Here is a 26658-nt window from a genome sequence, read left to right as displayed (position 1 = left end):
ACCTAATCAGACTAAGCTGAAGCTAAGAGATTGTTAGTGAAGATTACAGAGTGAACATAGGGTTAAATCCTATTCCATCTGCATAACGCTTGCGACTTCCTGGCAATTAGGCAGCGCCATCATAATAGTATTTTTAATCGAACTATTACACATTGAAACTGGCTAATTTCAATTAGTAATTACACCCATCCTTACGAGATAAGATATATGTAGCTATATGTACCTATTTCGCTAAACAGTTAATTCTAGGAGTATCTCAAATACAAATCAATCCCCAATAGGTACGCATCTGAAAACATTATATATATATATATTTTTTGTTAGAAAATAAACTTAGGAACAACTATACTTAGACTAATTAATAGGTGCGTTTTGGGAAGTCAGATTTTAATTAGAACATCGTATTTTACAATTATTTTTATCATTAAAATGTAATTTGATAAGTTCTTTAGAGGGCGACAAAACAATTGTTTCGAAAATGTCGTTGTTTTAATTGTTTTAAATGTGTGTGGAACTCGATTTGTTCTATTTATATCGAATCTAGTTTCGATACAGTCACAATACCGAGACTCGAATTGACATAAATAAAAAGAATTTCAAGTAATGTACATTAATATTTTATACAAAATATCGATGTACCTACTTTTTTTAAATTAGAAAAATTACTGAAAATTCTAAAGAATTTATCAGACCACATTTTAATGATAAAAATAATTCAAGATAAAAAGAACTTTTTATATACGTTTTTAAATTTTTTGTTGAATCATATAAACTTGACTTGACTAGCTTAAACGATCAAAAATTTTTGTACTTGATAGAAATAATGTCACTTTGTATTGTATTTCCATAGTAACGCACGTATATGTTAATAATTTAGTTGCTAGGACCAATAATGGTGTCGAAATAACTTTTCATACAAAACAGAATTAACTGAAAATGAATTCAATTCTACTTAAAGATGGCTAAAAGTATTTAAAAAATGCATTGGCATCGTGTTCTGATATATTCTAAAAGTTTCAAATGTCTAGCTAGTCGGGAAGTTAGTTAAAAATCGATTGCAAGATTTGTACCGGACAAAGAACCACCGGACAAATAAGAATACGAGTTAAGAAAAACGTTGTAAAATATTCACAAAATGCAATGTTTTAATAAAAACCTGACTTCCTAAAATTTTGTATTAGGTAGGTACTATTTGTTTCTAAAACTTAGATTTATTTTTTAATTAAAAAGTGCTTTTAGACAAGCACGTGTTGATTATTGCAGCTTTCAAATTCACTCGCGGAGCCATTGCGGTCATCCCTTACTACGTGATAATGGTCTGAGCTTTTTTCAAGTTACGCATGTCCAAAGAAGAATGCTGGATTGATAAATCGTGCACGTATTCAGTCTTGAATAAAAAAAATATTAAATCACTATACGTTGTTTATTGTATTGCTATGAAATTTAATTACAGTATAATAAAGTGAATGATAGTATTGCTAACAAGGTGAACTATATATTAATTTATAGTTGAAGAGCAATATCCTGGATTATCAGTATTATCACAAAACGAGAGCATGCCTTCAGATCTAGATGCAAACTGCGTAATAATGCATCAATGACATTGAGCTACTTTACAAGCTGCTTGTCGGCGAGTTTAAAAGAAGGCGAGTGACGTAGTGCGATTGTGATGATGACACACAAAACTTTAAACTCACTCAGAAACCAACAAGCTAGCGAGTTGAAACAGTTTTTTTTTTGTACTATTTTGACAGGACGTACTGATTAGTTCGTTTTTTAACCGGGAGGTCGCCACTATCGCTCTACTGCACAGACGCAGATCGGCCCACACCCCTCAACCCACAATCTGCTTGTTAGTTTGTCGATGATGACACTGGGCGAGTTTACAAGCAGATTGTAAATTCGCCAACAAACAACTTGTAAAGTACCTCAATTTCATCGAGCCTTAATGTACAGTAGAGTTTACGCTTCATAACTTTTCACTCCGGCTCTAGGATGAAAATGATGTAATATATTCTAAAAATACTGTTTGACATATATTATCTATTTATTTAATTATTCGTATATTAATACACGTGAATATTATTTGATCTAATTTTCTGCTAGGAAATTAGGAAAAGAGGGGTACCTATCAGTGTGGGGAAAATTGCAAAGTTATAAAACATAAAACTAGGCCACACAATATACACAACAACATCTAGATATTATTTATTTTTTTGACACAATGCCTTTAACTACTACGCCCACCTTATAACCTGTTCATTGCAAATTCACATGTGGTTTTTTTCCAACCTGTGTACACTCCTACCGGTGGCGAGTGGTAGGGGTAGGCTGTTAAGATTCGAAATGAATAGTGCACACTAAACATTGCCAGTTATACTAATTTGTTTTCATTGAACTAAGAATACAATTTGCAGATGGTGCTGGTTAGTTTTTAAAATTCAATGAAACCCTGCCTAACCAAACCATAATAGTTTAGTTATGCTGTGGGCGACCCGACAAAAATAGTGCACATTTTTTCAGTCACACTTATTTGTTTTCGTTGAATTAATAATACATATTACAGATGGGGTGGTTACTTTTTTTAAATTCATTTAAGCCCTGACTATACAAAACCATAACCGATAAAAAATATTCTTATATCTATAAAATATCAAAAATTATGTGAGATTTTATGGCATAATTTTAGATATTTTATAGAGACAAATATTTGTTTTATTATTATCTACTATGGCTTAGATTAGACAGTGTTTAATTGAATTTTAAAAACTAACAACACAATCACGCCCTCCAAACCAAACCCGCCCTGCACCACACTCGGTCTTAATCGAGCGTATCACGAGGCACTACGTTTGGTGTGAAGCATCTGTACAGTTGTTTACGCCTGGTAATGACCCAGGAGCAGTTACCCGAGACTGAGGTCGCCACGCTCTCAAGTGAGCTTTGACTGAGTTTACTGATTTTACTCTAATGCAAAGTGCCGAGGAGAGAAAAGGCACAAGGATATTAACAAAAAAAAAGTAATTTAATAAATATACCTAACAAAAAAACGAAATTAATCATACGGACAGTAACAAATATCTGAAGCTTCACGCCCGCAGTAAGACGCCGCAATTTTTTTAAATGCAAGATAATTGGCCTTTATGGCGAACTAGCAAACACTATCTACACATTGTAGTCTTATTGACAAAACATAGTGTGCACAATTTATGTCGGATCTTAGTAGCCTACCTCCACCCTTCGCCACTGATTCATCATTGTGTCATGACAATTTTGTAATTTGTGCACCGTGACGTAAAAAAAGTTTGGGAAACACCAACAACGAGCTATCATTGTACGCACTATATCACATTAACTTATTGGTGTTATCACTTCTGCCGCAATTTTATTTTTCTTACAAAATACTGAACGAATGTATCCCCAGGCGAAAATCAGAGCAGATACTGGACGCAAAAAAATGTGTCGAAGGGTCGGACGCATATTGAGTCGGAGTGACTTTTTTGAAACGGCAAAAAATCCGCACGCCAATTTCGTGAAAAAGTTTCAGCAACAAAAAACGGTTTCGAGAGAAAAATCACTTTGAATTTCTGGTATTATATTCGCATTTTCGTTATTTTTTGTTCACCGTATCCGATACACCAAACAGACCACGAGTAGATATATTTTTTAAATATTATATACGAGGTCTGGTGATTAACCTCATTGTCATGTTCTAACTGTATTCTTTGCTTTATAATTTGTTCATTTTTGAAGTTATACTTCTTTAGGCGCGTTTGGAAAATCAGATCAGAGTGTATTTTTCATTTATTTTTTCACACAAAAATAAACGCACTCGATTGGATTCGAACCACCGATTGTTCGGTCATCAGCCGAACGCACTACCATTACGCCACAGTATGATACTGCAATCGTGACGATTATACAGAATAATATTATAGTTTAGAATTGTTCCGTTGCCTAGGCAACGAATTTACTATTGTCGGCCATTTGCAATTCCTTACGTTACTTTAAAAATAAAAACAACGATAAATAATTATATAATTTAGTAATATAAGTTTAAAGTGTATAGAAATAAACCAACGGCGTTCCAATAAGGGCTCCTTTTTCTTGAGTGTGTAATTTAACAAGATAATTAAGAGCTAGTCGAAGAATCTAGGTTATCACAAGTTTTGTTTTTGTTATGTTTTGCCAAATAAGTATAAGGCATAAAGCCCACCAAAGCGGCGCTCGGTGCGCTCACTACTGAGTAGGCCCCCTCCCACCCGCGCATTACCCTTCACCTATGTAATAAGGGGCCCAAGAAGCACAAAATAATTATTATTATCAGCGTCTCTCATAACAAAGCAATAAAAATATTATATTATTTCTCGGGGCTTGTAATTAATATTCACGATGACATCATTCTACCAGCGAAATATCGGACACGCAATAACTAAACAATAAGTTCACTGTTATTAAATAATGGCTTCTCACCCGTCTATCGACGACGCTTCCAGGAGCGTGATTTTGCTTGTCGTGTTCAATGAATGTACTACGTTGTATTTTCGTTAATTCGTGCCGCTGAGAAGCCACACGACGGTGACTCATGGGGCAGGCGGGCACAATGCGTCGTCAAATCCAGTGTGCGCTGGCGTATTTGATTACGTTGTATTTTCGATGATTTACGCGCCACTTGCGAAATTTTGCTCGAGGCCCCACTCGCTGCGTTAAGTGAGCTTTACGCCTAACTTCTAACGCGCGTACATAAGTACACACACACCGATTTTTATTTTTAACAGAAGTGTTCTTTAAGACATCCTATTAAGTAATTTATTATTTATATAAACACATGTAATCATCATTATTTTCTTCAATAGACCTACTAAAATATTATGTATACATTTTTATTTGCACAGATAATACCTAACTTATTAAGTAGGTTGTTCCTCCCTTCTGTAAGGTTCTGTAGGTTGTTGTAACTCCCTTCCAAAATATTTTAAATGCGTGTTATAATAGTTCTGCATTCAGCTGACAAAATGTTATAAACAGGTAACAAAATGAGATAAATTTAAACACGTCTAGAAGAATGTGTTATTTTTATACCTATATTGTTACGTCTACATATCCATAATATTATGCATCAAAGTGAATGAATACTTCTCATATTTATGTATTGGGGTATTATAATTGTTACAATAAGTTATTCTGTTTGTTTTCATTGAACAAAGACAACAAACTGCAGATGATGCTGGTTAGTTTATAAAATTCAATTAAACCCTGTCTAACCAAACATAATAATTTAAGTATGCTATGGGCGATCCGACAAAAATAGTGCACACTTTTTCAATCATACTTATTTGTGTTCGTTGAATTAAGAATACATATTACAGATGGTGTTGGTTAGTTTTCCAAAATTCATTAAACCCTACCTAAACCAAACTACAATCGATAAAAAACATTTTTATATCTATAAAATATCTAGAATTATTTGTGATTTAATGGCATAATTTTAGATATTTCATAAAAAGACGAATATTGTTTGACTATGACTTGGGCGTAGGCAGGGGTTAATTGAAATTTTAAAACTAATAAACATTATCTACACATTGTAGGGTGCAATGAAAACAAATACGTTTGACTGCCAAAGTTTAGTGTGCACTATTTATATCGAATCTTAACAGCCTTCCTCCACCCTTCACCACTGGTCTAAGGCCGCTTCACTCCAGTATTTACCGTTTCATCATCAGATCAGACCAGATTCAACGTTTACTTTTGAGTAACTCATGATCTTCTCTCGCCAATATTTAAGCAGAAAGCTCAATAAGGTTGGTCGCAACTCGTGATAGAATCCATTTTTTTTAAGACCAGAGACATGGGCGTACTTGTATAAATAAATACTATGTAGGCGATATATCGTAATAATTGCCGAGTTACACTCTATCTGTGTTGGTGATAACCTGTGATAAGATAATGTACAGTAACATTGATTTAAACACTGATACTAAAAAACAACAAAGGAATGAAGGCAAATTCACTGTTATTGTGCACGTACGCCATTGGTAAGAACATTTTTTGAATAAAAAGCACGACCGTCTTTTCTAATGAATTGGTGCAGCCACCATTTCACCAGTGGGTCTATTCTATACGCGGCTATCAACGGTAGTTTATCATATGTATGCATTATATTTATTACAATAAGTTAGCCGTCTAAATTTTCAAAACTGTCTATCTCGCTCTAGAATAGTCTAAAAGTTAACACAGCCAAGCGAGGGGCTACTAAAACATAGCACTTATTGTAACAATTACAACTAACTTATTGTAACTTTATAATAATCAATACATAAATATGATAAACTACCCTTGATAGCCGCCGATAGCAGCCTTGTCTATAGAATAGACCCACTGAAAATATAAATACCTACATAAACAAAAACAAAATAATTACAAGATAAAAAGAACTTTTTATACACAACGTTTTTAAATTTTCTATTGAATCATATAAACTTGACTTGACTAGCTTAAACGATCAAAAAAATTGTACTTGATAGAAACAATACTGAAATGTCATTTTGACATTTCATATTGATTTCCATAGTAACGCACGTACATATTAATTGGTTGCTAAGACCCCAGACCCCTAGCAACCAATAATAGTGGATTGGATTACGGATTTCTTCCGAAATAGCTTTTCATACAAAACAGAATTAACTGAAAATGAATTAAATTTTACTTAAAGATGGCTAAAAGTATTTTAAAAAAATGCATTGGCATCGTGTTCTGATACATTCTAAAAGTTTCAAATGTCTAGCTAGTCGGGAAGTTAGTTAAAAATAGATTGCAAGATTTGTACTGGATAAACAACCACCGGACAAATAAGAATACGACCTAATAAAAACGTTGTATTAAAATACAAAATAAGCGATACCTTTAGATTTTAGTCTTTAATTACCTAATATTTAATATTTGTCTTGAATTATCTGTAACGCACGAGAGAAGACATATTAAAATATGTAATGCGTCAATTACATTGAGCTACTTTACGAGCTGTTTGTTGGCGAATTTAAAAGCGAGCGATTCAGCTACTGCGATTGCGATGGTGACAAAACTTTCCATTCGCTGAGAAGCCAAGAAGCCAGCGACTATTTCGACAGAACGTAGTTCGTTTTTTTACCGGGAGGTTACTACTGCGCTCTACTGCGCAGACGCAGTACGCCCACACGCCGGCGTGTAGCGTGTAAAGTTGACCGGCTTTCAACTGTTCTCGGTAGATTGTTTACAATCTGCTTGTTAGCTTGTTCGATGATGACACTGGGCGACTTTACAGGCAGATTGTATATTCGCCATCAAGCAGCTCGTAAAGTAGCTCAATGTCATTGACGCTTAAGAGAGAGCGAGACATGGAAAATACTACACATAAAGTATAAACACAAATTCTAATTTTGAAAAATCTGAGGAATCCTTTATTTTAATTGAGTCTTGAAAAAAAAACAAATAATACTCTAGTCAATATCATAGTTTGACAGATGCTTACAGTGCGGTGTAATAGTATATCGAATGATGACATTATCTAGAAATTATAGTGTGTTATCCAAGAGATTTGAGGGTAATTATAATAGGGACAGAGTGCTGTAACCTTAGGCAACATACACAATCGATTTTTTTTTTTTTTTAAATAGAAACATTATGGATGATGAAAAACCATCACCTAAACGTCGCCGTTTGATAAATTAACGAGTTCAGTGATGGCGTGTTCGATGAAGTCATGAAAATCTATAAAAACAGTTGATTATGGACACACCAGAATAAAGACAGTAAGACAGAAAATACACGGAAAACGTATGAGAGAGGGGGAGACAAGAAGACGTATGAGAATGTTTACGGGTGGTACTGCCACCTGGTAATATTTGCTAGTTTATAATATTCATTTATATATCACTGATATAATTGTCACCCACGACGGTCGCACGGCTTAAGCGGCGACCTATAACGTCGTGGGTCCCAGGTTCGAATTCTGGGTCTGGCAAATACACATATTGTTTTTCAATTTGTGTATGAGTCAGAGATTGGACCTAATAGGTTAAGCAAGTGGCTGACATCCATTTCTCGTAAAAACAAAATCTGTTAATACAAATCTCCACTCTGTGGAGGCCCATATGATCTCATTAGGATCGGACACGGTCGATATAAATACAGTTAGAGTAATTGCATGCGTACGTATAGTTTAATGTTAACTTTGCGACTAACCGCCACTAAACAACACTCAACTCCAGTTGATCCAACAGTGGCATTTACCCTTGGTGAGTGCGCACAGTGCCCGAAGACGCCGAAAAGCGAAACCCGGGTCGCAAAAACGACTCTAATGGTATAGTACAAAACTTATATCAATTAGAATTTAATTTCAGATTACATCAATTACCCTCGGTCGATAGAATTAATTTTCGTGATATTTTTAATTACGTAAGTACGTACAGGTGTTCGCCGGTAAGCTTTACTACTTTGTTTGGTCGCCATTTTGGTAAAAATGAATTTTGACGGTTCATATTTGGAAATCGTGAAGTATAGACGTGGAAAATTTATTATGGAAAAATATTCGATAAACCAATGTGTTTTAATCGTAAAAACATTTTATCAAAATCAATCATCAATAATTATTGTGACTTTGAATTATATTAAATTTAGGTTAAAAATAATGTGCCATCAAAACCCACTATTTATCGATTAGTGGATGATTTTAAAGAAAGAGGCTATATAGCAGATAATTAGAGGCCACATTATTCATCAGTCACCTTTGCATCCATTAAAAGTGACTGTGTGGTGCGCTATGTGGTCTGGAGGAATAATTGGCTCCTATTTTTTTAAAGATGAACATGTCGTTACGGTAACTGCAAATGGAGAATGTTATCGTACCAATATGATTGACAAGTTTTTGACACCAGAATTGAATGCTTTGGGCTCGGTTGACATGTTGTTCCAACAAGATGGTACCACTTCACACACAGCCAGTGTTACAATGGCATTACTGAGAGATCTGTTTCCACAACAAATTGTCTCAAGAAATGATGTTGTCGCTTGGCCTCCACGGTCGCCGATTTAACAGCCCCTAACTTCTTTTTGTGTGGATATCTAAAACGCAAGGTTTATGCCAACAAACCAGAAACACTCCAGCAACTTAAACAAAACAATAGTGACTAAATTAATGAAATATCGGTTTAAATGTGTAAAAATGTTGTAAAAAGAGCCCGTATTTGTGAGGTTAACAGAGTGCGGACATTTCGCTGACATTGTCTTCCATACGTAATTCCCAACAATGAATAAAACATTTATCAGCATTAAACCATTTTGTTTTCATTTTCCATAAAGTTATACAAAATTAAAGTAGTAAACGTTCCCGGCGAACACACTGTATATGTGTAAAATTAACCACCGATTAGGTTTAGACTGTGTCATTGTGAAATTAATATAGTTGTTGATCGCGTGCCAATATTTTAGTAAATTTCATTAGCATAAAGCGTCAATTACATTGAGCTTTTTTATGAGCTGATTATTGGCAAATTTAAAAGCGGGCGGTTCAGCTACTGCGATTTCATGATTACACACAAAATTTTCCATTCGCTGATAAGCCACAAGCCAGCGAGCGATTTTGACGGAACGTAGTTCGTTTTTTTGCCGGGAGGTCGCTACGCTCCATAATAATGTTTCCATTAAACGTCAAAAAGGTAAATTTCAAAATGAGTAGTTCGTTTTTCCACCACCACGCTCTACTGCGCAGACGCGATACGCCCACAAGCCGGCGTGTAGCTTATAAAGTTGACCGGCTTTCAACTTTTCTCGGTGGAGTGTTTACAACCTGCTTATTAGCTTGTTCGATGATTACACTGGGCGAATTTACAGGCAGATTATAAATTTGCCAATAATCAGCTCGTAAAAAAGCTCAATGTAATTGACGCTTAATACATATTACATACGCCTACCTAATATTTTCTCTTTTAATAGGCAGACTACTTACTTGATTATTCTAGTTCAGTGAGTCCCAACCAATCGGTCGTCGTAGGTTACATAGGTTACCGCAACTAATCGAGTTTTCATTAATATTAAAAAATACAAATAAAAGATTATTCATGATAAATACATACACTTAACAGAGAAAAATAATTTATTTCACGTTAATTAATTATTTTAATATTTCACTCGCATATACCTTCTACGTGCGAGTAAGCTTCTAGGATTCATCATGCGACAATCCAAACCATTCAAGAATCCAAATGTCTTACGTACACTCGACGTCTCATAAGTGCGTAGCATTCTTGAATATGGGTCGATTATCTAGTGTCCTAGTGAGGTTTCCTATAAGCTTATTTTAGAACGCGTCCAGAAGAAATTTCTTCGACCTCTTTATTTTAAGACATATAACTATTTTCCTTTCGATAATTCGTCAAATGATTATTTTTCGATTATATGCCGGGAATTGTATTAACAGGTTTTTGTTTTTTTATGAGAAATTGTTATTAGGCACTTGCTCAACCTATTGGCTCCATGTTTTTACTTAGACTGTTTGGCAGATTTGCACAAGCTTTTGTTATTTACTACAATTTTTAATTTTACTCCTGTGTGCTCCTCTCTCTCTCTAATTTAGTTAAGTGCTTGAGTGCGAGGTGACCTCCGTCTTTTTAAGCATCTGCTCTATCTATATGTTACACCGAATGTGCGAAATTAACTATTACATGAAATGCGCAAAATTTTGGCTAATTCATGTAATAGTCAAGCCTGTTGCCTTATTCATGAATTAGGTAAATTTTCTGCTGAGTACATGAATTCGCCAAGGTATGGAATTCTTGAACTGTCAACATGACAGAAGAAAAAGTAAATTTAATACGGATGGTTTTATTAGTTATAATTGGACATAATATAATATTATTATTATTAGGTTAGGTTAGGTTAGGTTTTGTAATTCTGAATTAAACTATTCAACTGAATGTCCATTTCGAGGTTAGCTATCAAGTGTCAACAAACTATCACAAACATTCAATCGACCATTGCACGTTTGATACCCAAGCACGAATCAAATCGCGAAAATACTTTTCAATAAAATTCTTCCGTTATCATATTATAGTTCTAGATTTTTTTTTTTGCGCATAGTAAATGGATATGAACGTCATTGTAGGACGACATTTGACACATTTGTTTAGTTTGATTAGTTGCAAAAAATACCACCGGAGCGCGATCATCTATTTTGACCATAGATAAATGTACATTTTGACCAATGCATGAGCATTTGATACATTTAGTTTAGTTGCAAAAAATACCACCGTAGCGCTACTATCTAATTTGTCCAATACATGAACTAGGCAGAAAAATTACTGCCGAATTCACGCACCCTTCAGATATTTTGTCTAATTCATGAATAAGGCAACGGGCTTGCATTTTTCATGATTTAGGCAAAATTTTGCCCATTTCATGTAATATTCAATTTCGCACATTCGGCGTAACATATATAATAATCATAACCTTTCAACGAGTGATCATTTCTTTTTGAACGCGTTGGTTCATAGACTTAGGTCACATATGCCTACTATATACACCCGATCCTCTTTTTGCACGGGGGATACGTACCAAAGACTACTGTGCAAAACAAAACCGTGTAAAAAAAGATAAGGTGCCCATACAAAAATGGTAGATAGATTCCATTACTTAAAATCAACTCAAAATACGAAATTCTTGAACTCGAAAATAAATCGAATTTATTTAAACATTATTTAGAAATAAAATTATGTATACATAAAAATACATAGTTTTCAATTTAAGTTTAATTTAGCATCGAGAAATATATCCATTCAGTGTCGCTACTTGACAATAAAGTGCCCGTTTACTGCTATTTTTTGCTGGCGAAAAATCACTCTCATCGCTGGAAATATTTAATGACGCTGACGCCGAAGCACGCGACGCGTCTCTCGTGTCGAGCCCGAAGTGGCTGACTAGTCGCGGCATGTATATACGTATGTACATACGAGCGGCATCCGGTGACAACATATGTATGCACCAGTGGCGTGCGGTCCACTGCAACGCAATTTTTTGATAAATACATATTTATTTTTATTCTTTTAAGTTATTTTAAGCCGTGTTATATCGAAACCGTGCAAAAAGAGGATCGGGTGTATTATGCAATATTATATTATAATATAAAAATGTAAGTACATTATTATTATTATATGTTGATTAATTTAACCGCAAAGAAGAGCAAAATTGATTTTCTGTCGATACACCTAGTTATTCCTCAGTGTTACAATTACTATTGACAAGTGAGGATTATTCCTTTACGTTTACATAGTGAAAATCTACCATTTGACAGTTGTCGATTACTTGTGAAAACAGTCTACGATAGTCTAGATAGGACAATTAAAGCTTAGTGACCAAGAGCACATGGGCGTGAATTCTGGAGGGCACAGGCTCGAATCCTGCTAGGTGTCGTATTTACTTTTCAAACATATATTTTCTAGTGGTTATTATACATTTCTCCGATGTGTTTTCAAATTATGTATGATAAAGAAATGTTTGTTTTGAGAATTAGAAAAGATAGGGTATAGTAATTAACAAATTTTATAGATCGTTCAGGCTAAAAGCTCCCAAAGACATCTCAAATCCCTTATATGCGACCATATTAGGTTACAACTAACGTAATGCAGTTATCTAGCATGAAAACGTTCCTTAACCTAGATAATTTTATACGAGTTCCATTTCCAATATGTTATGTATTATGTAGCCTTTTGGTAGCAATTTCTTGTGCGAATACAACTACGCAGAGGAAAGGGAAGTAGGGCGTGAGATGCAATTTATAATGCTGCTGCGTCAGAGGAATATTTCAGACAGATTAAGGAAATACTTTGCCGCAATATATATATATATATTCTTACAATTAATTTATTTATCCTTATTCCACTTATATTAATTAATATCTGGACCGGTTTCGTCCGCCTCAGAGGGGTAATACAACGCATTTCCACCACGAATTGACAGTTAGAACAGCAACACTATAAAAGAAATTAAAAATTCTAAATTCTAACCACACATTATAACGCTTAACAGTTTTTAAATTAAACTATATTTTTATTTAAAAACGAGATGAACCCAGAACTTTCCAGATTACTAAATAGTGGAAATGCAACGCTTTTCGCATTGAAGTCTCTTGAGATCCAAGCTATTATCCAAAAAGACAAAATTCGGGTTATACAATTTGAGAATTATCTTCGAAATCATCGGCAGCATTACTAGTAGCTCAAGATCTTGGCATCTTGCTTGACTTAACATTATCTTTTCACTCTCACAGACAAAATTCCGGGTGTACAACGTGACCGCGAATCAAATCGCTCTGTATAGGTGTGAAACCTGGAGCCTAAGTAATTGAAAACAAAATTCTCCGAAGAATTGAACAATTTAAGCCTAATATGGTTATTTTCTTGAGAGCACGAAGACCCGGATGGACCAGACACGTTGTTAGATGCATTGGATGTAGAGCTGTCTGAAATTTATGAAGGAACAAGCTGTAGGCTCCTTCGGAGGAGATGGGCGTATAACGTCAATGATTTGAGTTTCCCCATCTCCACCCGCCATGTATATGCAGCCGCGGTTCGTGCACGGCCGCCTTCCATGACGCTATAAACGTGTCAGAATGAAAAGATTTTAGTGCCACACTTCCTTGTTCCGAAGCAATGCTGCACGGGACTGATGTAGCAACCATGCACCTTAGTGCTTAAAGAATTTTAGAAAATAAAAAAAATCTTGACTTGCTCTGCCGTCATATAGGAATGCAGAAAGGCAGAGTTTGACCGATTGGAGACGGAGTGAGGTCGGGATAGAGATTCTTGGAGAACGGTTGTGCAGTTGGCCATGGACCTAAACGGTATGTAGCTTAAGTAAGTTAAATCAACGAATAATTCACAAGATTTATGAATATAAAAAAACATCCTTTATTGAACATGCATAGTTCGTGAACACCTCAGAAACACACCCATCAGAAAAAATACTTCCCAGAGGCCTTCATTTTGATAGCGAAATGCGTAACCCCCCGCGAGGTAAATAAATGTACAGACATACTAGCGAACAAAAAATAATATACAGCTGTGCCGTTGGTCTCAGTGTCTCTACATACCCGGTGTAGATTATTATAGAAGTCAAAAATAAAAATAAATATTACACCACAAGATGCCACCATAATAGCTATTGCAAGCAGACATCTCAGTAAACATAGTGCAATCAACGTGAGATGAACGGCAGTGTTAATTTTTTTAATATTGTATAGTGATACTCGTACATAAAATCTTGTTTTTGTTCATACAGGTGGTATTTTTTTTGAGTAAATAATATATGTACTAGTGGCGAAGGGTATAGGTAAACTGTTAGGATCCGATATATACATTGCACACTAAACTTTGTCAGTGAACCGTATTTTAAGGGTACAAACAGGCTCATCGACAAAATGATAACTGTGCAGGAGAGCAAAAAGAAGAATGAAATTGATATTGGTTGGAAAATATGTTTAACATGAAGTAAAATAATTTATTTATCAGTGAAAAAGGTAATAAATGCATAATATCCTACGTGTTTGTGCAGTTTCATACACAATGAGCTGATTTTTGCCTTGACTACACTTTCTTCTCCCTTCATTTATGAAGCAATGAAATCGACTTTGGTAGTTTTAATAATACCATTCTTGAGCACTTCTCCTATTAAACAATTTAGTATTTAAATCTCAAAAATGAAAAAAATGCGATGACCAAACCTGTTTTTGCCATGTACCCTTCATTTGTTTTCAATGAACTAAAATTACAAATTTACAGATGGTACGGGTTAGTTATTAAAATCCAATTAAACCCTGCCTAACCAAACCATAATAGTTTAGATACGTTACGGTCCGATGATCCGATAAAAATAATGCACACTTTTTCAGTCATACTTATTTATTTTCGTTGCGTCAACCAAGCCATATTATCTGCAATTTGTAGTCTTAGTTCGAAGAAAACAAATACGTGTGACTATCAAAGTTTAATGTGCACTATTTATGGCGGATCTTAACAGCCTACCTCCACCCTTTGCCACTGCTACCTAGACTAGTTGACTCATCTCATATACGGCAAAACACTGCTAGTGTAACTTTACGGCAGTGAATTCTACGCTTACTTTCCATTTTATACTCATATTACTATCTTTGTAAGAGCTTCTCTGTGGCACTCACACGCCGGTTTGTTAAGGTGTCTTCTAAAATGTTATTTTACAGGAGGATTTTTAACTTTTCACATTTATTTGTTAATTACCTGTGGATGATTATAAATGCCTAACAAGTTTATAATATTATAATAAAGCTTAGAAATAATACTGTCCTCATAATAGGCATTAATATATGATATTTTAAAAGGCCTAATATGTCACATTCGCTTTTTATTCGTAATACTAAGTAAATATTCGCCCTTACGATTATCGTTTTTAGGTACTTTCCTGTGGAGATACAAATTCGCCGTTTTTACACAACAAAGCTAGTGAGGTACATTTATTGTTTTTTCATTAAAATCTCGATTTCGCCAAAATGGTTGATTCGCCCTTTTTACAAAATAACGACGATATAATATGCTACATATGTACTCATATGCTCCTTCTCCTAAAGATACGGTGACACGCTCGCCTGTGGTGAATGGAGCGCTTATTTTTGGTGCACTCGGCCACCGCAAATAAACCAATGACAGCGAGCGGCACGCAACATAAAAATAACATCAAAACACGGCAACCAACAAACAACTCCGGATCTTTGATTATTTTTCTCATTTGCGGGAATTATTATTGAATTTAATTGCTGCAATTGTAATTGTATTCAAAACCTTGAAGAGAAACAATGCTGTAACAGTGTAACTCAATAAGAGAATATCAAGTGAGAGAAAAAAACATGGTCACTAATAATCTGACACAAGAAGCACATATTATAAATAATTACAAGATAAAAAGAACTTTTTATATACGTTTTTAAATTTTCTGTTAAATCATATAAACTTGACTTTACTAACTTAAACGTTCAAAAAAAATTGTAATTGATAGAAATAATACTGAAATGTCATTTTGACACTCATATTGATTTCCATAGTAACGCACGTATATATTAATAATTTAGTTGTTAAGACCCTAGCAACCAATAATAGTGGATTGGATTACGAAATAACTTTACATACAAAACAGAAATAACTGAAAATGAATTTAATTCTACTTAAAAATGGCTAAAATTATTTTTAAAAAAAAATGCATTGGCATCGTGTTCTGATATATTCTAAAAGTTTCAAATGTCTAGCTAGTCGGGAAGTTAGTTAAAAATCGATTGTAAGATTTGTACCGGACAAATAAGAATACGACCTAATAAAAACGTTGTAATATGTAAGGCTTCGGCCACATAGGCGGGTGCCTTGCTTGGTGGCTACGTGCTAGGTGACATATCCCAGTGAACTAACGCACACTATTCTGTGTATAGTCTGACGAATGGCATAATCTGTTCTAACGCCATTACAATATAGGTGATATTGCTATAAATTCCCGATGCTTTTTGTCGGTCTGCCGAATGGCACAATTCATATTTTAATATCAATATCGTTCGCACAAATTAACATTGACACTAGAAACACTGTGCTACCGCCATTACAATAAAGGTGATATTGCTATAAATTCCCGATGCGTGATATCACATAATGGAATTTGTCACATGACGTCTACCTATACATGTGCTAATGTCGCTATGCGCGAATTTACTTGCTAGCTACTGTATTGAGTGCGTTGTCCATTAATAATGTCAGTGATCGCAATGGCCACACTGCACGCTTCGCGCCTCGCTACGTGATTATGAGTCACCTCATGAGTTTCCCTGCGAACAAACGTGTTGGTTATTCGTATTGTGTCACCTAGTGATTTTGCCATTGTCTATGAATTTTGCAATATGGCGGACGTTTCTTCATGTTATGACAAACGTCAAACACCGTATATTTTGAGGTTATGAATAATGACGCATGGGATGAATCACCGCCATCTTTAGATTTATAAAGCCTGAGCATAACTTTTTGCACAAGCAACGAATGGTCCACTGCCATACCATTTGTTCATAACGTACTTGCAAGCAGAGTTTGGTATTCTATAATGACTGAAGAGTATAAATAAGTTATTAGTTATTGTCGTTTAGAATCGACTGTCACATTGACAAACGTCCTAGTGTATTATGATATTATTATACACAGAAGAAGTTTACGTACTCTGATCGTCACTTCCAATAATTAATAACACATAACCACTAAATCAAATGAACTCCAAGGTCTCCAAGATACGTTAAAATAATCTGAAACTAAGAATACTCCGACAAGTGAACACGACAGACGCGGCAGTATGAGCACTCTATAGACAATGACAGGTCATCCACAGACAGGAACGAAAAGAAGGACCAGTCGTGTAATGTATCGGCTTCCTTCTTCAGTGGGCAATGGATGAATGCATCCAACAAGTTCGAATTTGAGACTTTAAACCTAAATTCTCCGTGCTCTCACTTTACTCAGTTTACTTAGAAAAGTAGCTTTCTGGTTAGTTTTGAGAGTGACATCGTTGTTGACTTGAGCGCTCCCAAATGTCAAATGAATTTGTACCTAAGCAAGTAGCCTGCAATGTGGCAGTAGTGTTTTTAGTAGACAACCATAGCATCTAGCTCAGGACTACCGAAGCACCTGCATATGTGGCCGAAGCCTAAAAGTAATTATCAACCGAAGTTTAACATAGCGTCTTGCAATAATTGCATATAAATTATTTATATTAACGGTACGCGTGTTTAGCTCAATTTTATATTTAAATTAACACATTGAGACACTATGCGAGATACATGAAAATAAATGTCAAATTAAAGTCAAACACGATCCAATCCCATCCAAGGCTAATTTTGGCAAATCCGCACATATAGTCATGTGTGTAACTAATTGGATAAATCTGATAGTAGGTACAGTGCAGGGTTGGCGAACCTTTTTACGTACGCGTGCCAAAATTTCCCAAATATTTTTTTGACTGTGACGTGCCGAGCATTTTGCTTATAATTGAGTTCTTCAGTATTTCCGTATTATTTTATTTAGTTTGGTTCTTTACACACCAATTGTAAAGATAAGGCATTCTCTAGTTGCAGAGGTCACAAGCATTGTAAAATGATCAAAATCAGAGATTATCGGCGCGGCTTCCCCCTCCACCTGATGAGGTCAGTGCGATAATATTATGTGTAACACATAAAACCTAAGGACCGACATATTATGCAATTTAAATCAAACGTATTGCTTATTCTTGAAGAGTAACTATCTGCCTGCTATTTTTTATACAATACGATTTTCGTCGTTTCCGTTTGCGCATCGATTGGTTATTATTAAAAATCAAAGAAAATACGCATGCTATGTCGTCATTATTTTTAATATTATACACCAAAACATTCGCGTGTCACTATTGGCACGCGTGCCAAATGTTCGCCATCACTGGATAGTGGAATATCATAGCAGTAGTGTGAAGTTATCTGCAAATGAACCTGCAATGCTGACACTTGTAGCTAACTTAATTAAGCAGTAGACCATAGGTGCTTTATCTCCATCTCTATAGAAGAAGGTTTATTTTCAACATATTTGCTTATGTATGACACACGTAGATACGTCATAACCAAACACAAATATACTTTGCCAAAGATGGCGGCTAATAGCTATGTTTAAAGTAATGCATATAACACAATTAGCAAAATGCATTTGCGAACTTCCTATGCGCACAGTTTTGCGAGACACATCTGTGTGCAGTTAGTGCCTAACTAAAGCGTGGGAATGCTGCAATCTGATAAAATTCTTCGCCACATGAAGCGCATTTAGGTACAGCTGTAAAGCAGTCATATATAAATATCCATTTAAGTTATACATCGTGTCCAGAAAATTGTACATATGCAATTCGCCGTATCACAGGTTCACAGGTCACCATGAGCTGTGTACCGGAAACATTCGCGCATGTAAGTTCACGGTGAGCTTGCGCCATGGGCAAAATGTGTGCAATGTCGTTCTACTTGGAATTTAAATTGTATCAAAACCACGCACTCAGAGGTGTAAAAAAACTACTAGTTAATTTCGACGCAATTAGATGTGACGTACGTAGCTTAATTGATACAGCACAATGGCGTGAATCTAGTGGGCACGGGTCAAAACCAGCTGAGCGTCGTATTTTTTTCAGAAAAGATTTTTCTTAATGGTTACAGGTATATTTCTCTGGTGTGGAGGTGTTTTCCGAGTGTGGTGGGGGAGGGGTCTTTGAGACGTTTTCAATTATGATGTATGTATAATATAAAGAATGTTTATAATATCACCAGCCTGAATCTATCCACTGCTGGACGAAGGCCTCTTCAAGCTGCTTCCACTTCTCTCGGTCCTGTGCGTTGCGTTGCCACGTACTTCCGCAGAACTTTATCATTTCATCGATCCAACGGCCTCTAGGTCTACCTTGTGTACGATTTGTACCTCTGGATACCACCGAATGACCAAATTTGTCCAACGATTGTCTCTTCTTCGAGCTATGTGTCCAGCCCATCTCCATTTAAGGCTTTTAATGAACTCTATTAATTATAATATCTTGATACTCTTCCGTCATACACGGGTTGTGCTTTGTGCTACGCTATACCTACTTAATGTACTTTATTTTATTTATTATTTCAATACACTTCGTCGCAAATTATCATTGCATTTTGCGGATCGTATGTAATATAATATTATTATTTACTAACTATGTACTAAATGTGTATAAATAATAATCTAACTCAATATAAATATTCATTCTGATACTTACTACAATGTCCCTCTCCACTCCAGCGATTCCCCCATATTCGTCCAGATACCAGAAGGACGTTTGTTGAACTCACACTGTTTTTATTTATTTTTCGAGTCGGGCTGTGTATTTGTTTGAGAAACACAGATCTAAATGACCATTTATTTGTGAATACATTTTGCTTTCACTGAAGTCAGCTGTAAGTCGCTCTCTGACTGAACAGTGAATAAAATAGAATGTACGCCCATGCACAACAATTTTTTATTTAATTAATCGGAGCGTAAACTATCGCAAATATTATTTTTTTAAACACAAAATCGAGTGGATAATAACAAAGATATCTACTTACTATCCATTGTCATGTTTAAATTCTCCAATTTCATAGATAGGTCTCACGGTCTGATCAGAAAATACTTCCATTTAACAACTGACCTCGAGTTAGCATCGTATTATTATGCAGTAACGAAAATTTATTTAACAGAGTTTTTATTCGAATATATGAATATTTTTTCCGGTAGCAACACTGATTTCCTAATAAAAATATAATATAATATCTCTCACTTCGTCTGTTTGAATCGAACGAATTCACTCTCGGAACAAACAGCTGTTTGTAGCAATGCGGCTGGAACACTCAGCCACTTGGGTACACATAAAGCAAAACCACTTGATGTCGGATCATGGCCTGACTTTCTTTAGACTTCAAGAGAGAAAAAATTCCGACCTAAAAACTAGCGTTTGCGTATTGTATTATAATCAGGGACGTCCCTTAAAAGCAGACAGGTCATGCACTGCTTAAAAGCGACAATTAATGAAAAAAAGAGGACATAGAAATGAGATATGTTTTTACCTGCGCCGCTGAATACATGTAAATATTACAAATACCTGCTCGCGAAGCACAGCGTGATACATTCGCGATACTAATTTTGCGACATTTTACAACGTTTTTCTTAGCTCGTATTCTTATTTGTCCGGTGGTTCTTTGTCCGGTACAAATCTTGCAATCGATTTTTAACTAACTTCCCGACTAGCTAGACTTTTGAAACTTTTAGAATATATCAAAACACGATGCCAATGCATTTTTTAAATACTTTTAGCCATCTTTAAGTAGAATTGAATTCACTTTCAGTTAATTCTGTTTTGTATGAAAAGTTATTTCGACATCATTATTGGTTGCTAAGCGGACTGTGCGGACTGTCCTAGCAACTAAATTATTAATATATACGTGCGTGAAGATAAAGGAACGGCTCTCAACGATATGTCTACCCAAGAATTCGGCAGTTTTTTGGACATATTGTCAGGCGCGGACCGGACAACCTGGAGATACTGGTAGTTTTGGGTAGCCTCCAGGGAAGGCGAAGCAGAGGAAGAGCGTCTGCGCGATGGAGCGACCAAGTGAAAGAGGAAAGAACTGACTGGGGGCACCATCCATTCTGTCCTGAGAGAAGCGGAAGACCGAGAAGGATGGAAAGTCTTGGTCGCTCAAAGGATGGCGAAATTTAAATGTGGTCACGATCCTCAGCCATGAGTGCACGACCAAGAAGAGCGTTACTATGGAAATCAAAATGAAAAGTCAATATGACATTTCAGTATTCTATGATCGTTTAAGCTAGTCAAGTCAAGTTTATATGTTTCAACAGAAAATTTAAAAAAACGCCGTATATAAAAAGTTCTTTTTATCTTGTAATTATTTCATAAATAAATCTCTCGCGGACAAACATCATATACCGGTACTTGCGAGTATCAATACTTTCTATCGTATCGATACAATGCCGAAGCCATGTATTGACACTTTTTCTTTCGTTATGACAGCCCTACGCATACCATCAGAATGGTTGATTAGATAACTAAACTTCCGATAATTGGACACCGAACATCTGGTGAATTGAATTTATAACTAAGCGATTCTCGATATTTTTTTTCACTCAGCTGACTTCTAATGTTGGTACCTATCCATCAGTGGCGAATAGTGGAAGTAGGCTGTGGAGATCCGACATAAATACTGCATACTAAACTTTGTCAGTCACACTTAATTATTTGTTTTTATTGTAATAAGAATATAAATTGCGGATGATTCTTAAAATTTGATTAAGCCCTGCCCTTAGCCAAACTTAGAATGCCCTTTCATTATTTGTCTCAAATTGTATGCAATCTTAAATGGGAAACCGCAACAAAAATCTTGAAACAATTGAAGACACAAGTGGATGAAGGTGTTATGTACCCATCTTTCATATGGATGTATCAAACATCTTAAAATAATCATTGGTCTGGCATTACGGTAAGGGATGAAGGTACTATGTTACTTTTTTTTCAATTTTATTTTGTTATTTTCTCTAGTGGATGTAGGTGTCATGTACACGTTTTTATAAAGAAATTACATATTTGAAGATTTCAACAAACTATTTCTGACGTCAGTAAAATTGTGTGATCCTTAGTTACACTTAAATACATTACTAGTTAAATTATCCTCAACTGAAAAATAATACATCAAAAAAACTTTGACCTCAATTTACTCAAAACTTTGATTTTACTCCTTCATCCATTTGTGTCTTCAATTGGCGTACACATGTCATCGTCTACTGAGGATTAGAACATATCCATCAAACCTACTCTCAAACAGCGGTAGTCTTAAGTAAGTAGAGGTTGCGCTGATAAGTTTGGAGGCCCCCTACATTTTTTTTCAAACTATGATGCCGGTACTTGCTAAAGAAGCGACCGCACCGTCTGCTTTACGGAAAATTGCCATTGATTTCAAAAATTGTACTTAATGATGGCATTCGTTCCTCCCTGAGCAATGCATGACCTGCCTACCCCCACGGGACGTCACCAATCCAACAAGTATAAGTACATAATATTTTGAAAGAAAAATGAACATCTACATTTCTGGTTTTCAAATTGAAATAAAACACGTACATATCCATAATAATATAGGTACACAAAATAATAACGCAATTAAGTATTAATATATAAAAAATAAGTATATTAATATCAAGAAAAATACCATTAGGTACATACGCAATCTTCTGACATTTGTGGGATTAGGAAATCAATAAAACTATGTCTAAACTAAATTATGAATCAAGAAAATGCAGCGAAATGTAAAACAAATGTTATTGGTAAGTATATAAATTCATATTACCTACATACTAAACCAGTGCTACTGAAATGCTGAATCGCGGTCTGCCCGTAACCAATCTTTGACGCAACGACATAGGCAGTGAAGAGTTTAAATCAAAGCTCTATAGCAGCGGTTCCAAACCTGTGGTACGCGTACCACCGGTGGTACGCGAGTGGATAGTTGATGGTACGCGAAAAATAATCAGTAATGGCGGACATAAAAAGTAAAAAAAAATCAGTCATAAAAATAACATTTAAACTATTGTATTTCTTCTATAATTCATAATTTTAATTAATAATTTACAGTACAGTTTGTCGAAAGAATCTAATTAATTTTTGGTTAAACATCGATAAAGAATATGAAGAACTTTCTGAAAAAGCTCTCAAATTCTTATTACCGTTCACTAGTACGGAATTAGTAGAAAGAGCTTTTTCTTCATATGTTTTTTTTTAAAATAAGTAAGTATCGAAACAAATCGGACGCAGGTGTAGATTTAAGGGTATATCTCACATCTTTTGAACCAAATTTCAAAAAATTATGTTCTTCGAAACAAGCACAAGGATCTCATTAAATTTGTCTTGCTTATAACGTTAAACTTATAACTTGATAACAATGTTAAGCAACACTTAAACAACACTTTAATAACTATTATTTTCGATAATAAATAGAAAATTTCGGTAATAAAAATATTTTTAAATACAATTTCATTAATATTATTACATTTAAAACAAAAAATTTGCCTGCGGCGTTGCTTTAAATTTGTAAAAATGAAAGAGTGAATTGTCTCGTTTTTATCAGAAGATTTTTTTTTATACAAATAATTCAATTTAATTCTATGTATGTTTTTTTAATAAAAAATAGTCGTTAAAAAAAACTTCTTTAAATGTCCTGGTTTAGAATTTCGACAAGAAATGAGCTTCGACACTTTTTATTAAAAAAAAAAACATTGTAATATGTAAAGTTCAAATGTCTATAAAATTTATAATGCAAATAGAATAACAAATTTCTCGAAATACAATCATTTTTACGAAGTGGTACAATTAAGCGTGATGTACTACAAAGTGGTACGCGAGCCAAAAAAGGTTGGGAAACGCTGCTCTATAGGTATAACTAGGGAATCCAATCCCGGGATCCCGGACAATTTTCGCGATACCTATGAATCACGGGATTAGTAAACATAATCCCGAAACCTTCGGGATTGATTTTTTATCAATCACAATCAATCAGTATGTGTACATAAACATGTTAGTGAAGTGTATGTACCTGCACACGCCACAGGGGAAATCGCCAGATGCTCACGGATAATAAATAACCATTTTTTTGTTGTCATACACAATCGTAAGAACGTTAGAAAAATAATAAATTCGTTCATTTCATTCATTTCATTCATTCATCACTGACGTTCTGGCACGCGAACGGCGTCTAACCGCCAGTGCCACGGACGTGCAAGCAGGCACTTGTACTTTTCTTAAATAAATAAAAAAAACTGTTTTACTTTCACATTATAATCTATATTACAATATCATTTACTCAATAATTATTAAACACATCTATTTCCAAGATTGAACATACACAATATTAACATTAAATAATGTCTTAAATAGTATAAATTATACTAGACATATTTGACAGATTTTATCAATGCTATTTATATAAATAAAAAAACTATTAACTTTCGAAAAAAACGCCAATCCCGGGATCGTCAAATTGTAATCCCGGGATCAAAATTTTGGCTCGGGATTGGATTCCCTAGGTATAACATGCATCATATAATCAAACACGTCGATCGCATCATAAACTCATAAGAGTCGTGAAAGTGTACATAGCGTGTAAATTCATTTTGTAATAAATACCTATAACATGATTTTATTTCCGTTTTGAAGGAGAAGCATTAACCATTCCTACTTTTATTTTATATACCTACCAGTTTAAGCACTTGAAAGACATTTTCACATTAACCATGAGAAAGCAAGCCCACATGCTGTTTGTCGTCATGTACCTAACTTGATTTATATTGCATCACAATCACGGGGATTCTAATTTTCCATCGCGCAGTAGGCTCTTTGCACAATAAAATAATACATAGTTTGAGGATGGGTGCAATGAGTACCTAAAAAAGGTTTACTGTACATTTTGTAGGCACTTTTAACTCCAAATTCATAAAAAAATGATAACACATGATATTATGTCGTATTCAGGAAGTTAATTATCCCGGGAAGTTAACTGTCAAGCATTAGATATTATATTTTAACAAGACCGCCCATGACCGTGTTAAACGCGAGCTGTCAAATGTCGTTGAGGAACACAGTTAAAACGTCTTACTTGATTCTAATGGGATGCATTTGGAATTAAGTGTGACGTGTTAACTGTGCTAATAATTATTTTAGATAAACACCTTGTTTATAGACTTGCTCCGAGTGTTATCCATGTTATTATGGAGCAATAAAATTACGGGAACATGGCAAACCGCGAGCTGTCAAATGTCGTTGAGTAACACAGTTCACACGTTTTATTTGATTCCAAATGAAACCCATTAAAATCTCCAATTGGATAAAAAAAAGATCAATTGGAGATTCTAATGAGATGCATCTGGAACTAAGTAAGACGCGTTAACTGTGCAAACAATAAATTATTGTAGATAACCACCTTGTTTATGGAATTGCTCCGAGTGAATCTGTGCTAACTATTTAGGCTGGTTATGTTGATATTTTACCCCATTGACAAGAGTGCCAAACCAATGAAAACACTTTTTAATAAATCCTTACATACCGCAGTTGTCATTATATTGATTCTAGAATATAATATTATAATAACATTCCACAATCGTTCGTGAGATTCTCTAGGTTCTATTGAGACCGAGAGGATAAGCATTTCGAAAATAGAAAAAAACCTCTTAAATTTTGAATGAATTTGTATGTAACTTCAGTAAGAAGCATTATGTAAACAGAATAGAAATTCACAATTGTTACTTTTATTATGGCGTCATTTCTAGAATGTTAATAATCCGGGGGTTTGACGCATGAATTATTATACATTTCATTGAAAATTCTCCGGACGATACCGAAAAAGGAATCTTGAAAACACGTATTCTTTCTCACGTAGCTTTCACATTTACAAAGAATATTTATAAGAAACCGACGTTTAACCAATTTAATCTAAACAATACATCATTGTTTGGATTTGATACACCACTAAAAATGACCGTTTATTAAACAGGTTTGTGTTTATTTTCCAATAAATACTTGACAATATTCAAAATCGATCCAACTTTATATGGCTTTAATTAGTTGTCAAAACTTCAAGGACACAAACGTTATCAAATTTGAAAATGTTGACACTTACCTTAGAGTAATTTCAATTCCACGATTGACTTCAGAGCACTGTAGAAAGTCGTCGTCCTGTGTCACTTTGATATCCTGCTTTTATTCAATTTATAATACACTTTTTCACACAATTTTTTGACCGACGAACTACCGCACACACGACCAGCGAGAAGCAACGATATTCAATGTTGCCACTTGTCTAAAAATAATTTGTATTATTTAATTTATAATTTTATTTATTTTATCATCAATAATTTTATTTTAATTATTAATCTTACATTTTCTGCTAAAATATTATTTACGTAAAATCAGTTATTTTTTCATGTGACATTTAAAAAACATTTAGGTGGTTTTTGGTGATATAAAATTCTACTGTTCGTCAGGTTTTGACATAAATAAATATTGCTA

The 26658-nt window shown here is 34.7% G+C and overlaps 1 protein-coding gene across 7 annotated transcripts in view; it reads right to left on the bottom strand.

Moving 5' to 3' along the window:
* EndoA (SH3 domain containing GRB2 like, endophilin-A) overlaps positions 1 to 26437 on the bottom strand; it is a 234634-nt gene extending 208197 nt beyond the window's left edge. For 4 of the 7 annotated variants that reach the window (XM_085946079.1, XM_085946073.1, XM_085946076.1 and 1 more), the window contains exon 1: positions 26270 to 26434. The gene's annotated coding sequence lies outside the window, so the exon portion shown is untranslated. Of the gene's footprint in view, positions 1 to 26269 lie in introns of all 7 variants that reach the window. The other 3 variants (XM_085946078.1, XM_085946074.1, XM_085946077.1) reach the window with 1 other exon arrangement.
* Between the last annotated feature and the right edge of the window lie 221 nt (positions 26438 to 26658).

Source organism: Rhyacophila brunnea, unplaced genomic scaffold (assembly GCF_057557595.1).
Source record: "Rhyacophila brunnea isolate RB1 unplaced genomic scaffold, BYU_Rbru_1.0 scaffold_19, whole genome shotgun sequence".
Classification (NCBI taxonomy): Eukaryota; Metazoa; Arthropoda; class Insecta; order Trichoptera; family Rhyacophilidae; genus Rhyacophila; species Rhyacophila brunnea.
The sequence above is the reverse complement of the archived record's forward strand: the minus strand, read 5'-3'. Positions and strand labels throughout refer to the sequence as shown.